This window comes from Xenopus laevis, chromosome 2L (assembly GCF_017654675.1).
Source record: "Xenopus laevis strain J_2021 chromosome 2L, Xenopus_laevis_v10.1, whole genome shotgun sequence".
NCBI classification, from domain to species: domain Eukaryota; kingdom Metazoa; phylum Chordata; class Amphibia; order Anura; family Pipidae; genus Xenopus; species Xenopus laevis.
In genome coordinates, this window is record NC_054373.1 from 174133825 (window position 1) to 174136675 (window position 2851).

Here is a 2851-nt window from a genome sequence, read left to right on the forward strand (position 1 = left end):
AGAAACATAGATAAATGTGGATGCTTTAAACAATACAACGGGTATAGATTCAGTATAATGGACCTTTAACCACTGCTTCCGTCCAGAGAAGCAAATTATCCACCAAATGAAATTGTGGTCAATAAACGGTCTAACGCAGGTCTTTGCTGCAAAAGTTTTATTGTGTCACGATATGTTTTGAGCCGAGCTCTTTCACACTCAAGAGCTCGGCTTGAAACATGTGACACAATTTTGGCAGCAAAGACCTGCGTTAGACCATTTATTGACCACAATTTCATTTGGTGGATAGATAAATGTGGCTAGAAATGGTCCAGTTCATATCTGGTACCAGGTTCAACAGCCTTATAACAATAATGATCCAGGCCTTTTAAAGTTGCCCCAGCATCTCCCCATCTTGGAACATGTTAGGTCATCTTTTGAGTGTCAGTGGCACTGCACATGCTCAGTGAGATCTGGGCAAATTTCCATGTAGCTAAACAATAATAACACCCAATGTTACCTTATCTGTAGATCTTTAAAGGGATGTTAACCACAAAGTAAAGCATTTAGATTCCATGTTAAAAAGAGAAAGGCTCTAACATTGAAATCATTCATTATTTAAAAGCATGTTAATACCACCTGTTTTCTAGACAAGGCTATACCTTTTAACGTCAGCATAAAAAATATGCTGTTTCTTCTTCTAAAAGCATTCAGAAGATCTTTGTAGTTCAGAAAACCTTTTTTTCCTTTAAATATAATTTGCTTCCCGCGGCTGCCACAGAGTGAACAATAAGGACCCGTGGCGGAAAGATTTCGCAGTTCGTCGTAAAGAAAATAACTTTACCTCCTTTCAGCACTGAGGAATTTAATCCCATTATTCTTGCCGGTGCTGATCCATCTCGGACATTCGGCTAAATATGATTATTACACGCGGCAGATCAGGGAAAGGCAGGCATAACTGTGCTCCTCCGTAAGGCACAGCATATAAATAAGAGAAAGGATATCAAAGAACAGGCGAAAATGGCTGGAAAATATCCTTTTTACTGTAATGGCCTGTCATCGGTGGCATAAAGGTTGTAAGTCACGCAATGATTTTTCCAGAGCCTCTCATCTCAGGAGAAACGTTCAACAAACATCCAACCATTCTACTGGAGACAAGAGGAATACAAATTCCAACTCCTGCTATCAGCTATTAGTGTTCCCTTCTATCTCGTCTGACCTTTTATAAGTGAAAAATATTTAATGTTAAAGGAGAAGAAGAATGAGGCACCACCATCCAACAGCTAAGAAAGGTCACATGAGTCCTATCTACATTTCCTTCTTCAAGGGCAACGTGAGCAAGAGCCGAGATGGCACTGACAAGGTGGCACAGTCACATGTCTAAAGGTGGCCATACACAGGCAGACAAAAGCTGTATGGGGCCCTCTGAAGGACTTCCCTGATCAATATATGACCAAAAATTGGCCAGATATCGATCGTGCAGGCTTAAAACTCCTGTCGGATTGAGGACCACATTGGTTTGTTGATGTAGTCCTTGATCCCACCGCCTGCATTGCTGGCCTTGTTATCTGATCTTTGGGCCCTAGAGTCCACAATCAGATCAACCCGATATTGCCCAGTCAAGGCAACCTCTCCAAACGAGCTACTACCAGACTGGGTCAGCATTCACACTCCAATGTGGTTCTTAATCAATGAGATTTTCTAAATTCCCAATAGATATCTGACCAATTTTTGGCTAGGTATTGGTCAGGTAAGAAATTGTGATGTCTTCATACCAGGGCCTGTAATCAACTGGAGAGACCAAGAGGCCAGCATTTATCACCCTAATTATATCTATAGTAATAAATCAAATTAACTGGACATGCTGTATTTTTACTCTTGAAGACCCTAAGGAGTCACCATTGACCACTGTAGATATACCATGACCTGGATGAATGATAGCCTTAGCAGAAACCCTATGTATAGCCACCTACATGGACTCCAGAAAAGTCTAGAAATGTACAGAAGCCTGTTTTTCGCAACCATATTTGCTGGACAAGAACCTGCAGCATACTCCAACATAAAGGCATTATCAATAATTAAAACAGGCTGGAAGCTGCAGTCTAGTAACATTCGGGTTGTAATCTTAATGCAACATCACTCAACACAACATTCCTTCAAGTTTAAAGGTACAGTGACCCAATGAATGCTAGAGAATACTCCTCTGAGCATTGTTCTTGATTCATCCTCACCAATGGCTCCTACACAAGACTGCCAACATGAACATGGAAGCCTGCACGAAATGAGATAACCTAGAATCAAGCACTGGAATCAGGGAGACAAATGCATAAGACTGCTGTATATGGAATAGTACACACCAGCATTATGCTCCGGCAAGAACACATTTCCCAAAAAATGACATGGCTTGTACTCATTCACTTCCCTTGTCCATCTACACTGCACTGCTATACAATCCAGGGCTTACCGTGTTCTGCAGTTGCACAGAGCATCACAAATAAGAATAAAAATGACTAATGTTGAGCAGATGCAGGTTTATGAGCAATGAAGTAGCCGCCAACGGCGTATGTACTTTTTCCTCAGGTTACCAGCAGGGAATTTGAACATGAGAATAAAGATTTTTGCTGCCTGCCCCCCTGCCGCCAAGTCCATCACATGAAAGGAGTATTGGCTCACCTAAGGTTCCCTACAACCTCTCCGGCTGCCATGGGCTGAGGGCTGCAGATCCATAACAAGCTTTGCCTATGTAGAGTTGGGGAAGAATGAGGCTTCTCGGGGTCTCATTACTGAGCTTACTGAGCTGCATCTTTTTCACTAACTAAAATGCGGATTTGCTATAAAAGGAACAGGGATGTGCTTTTAGCAAAAAGAGCTG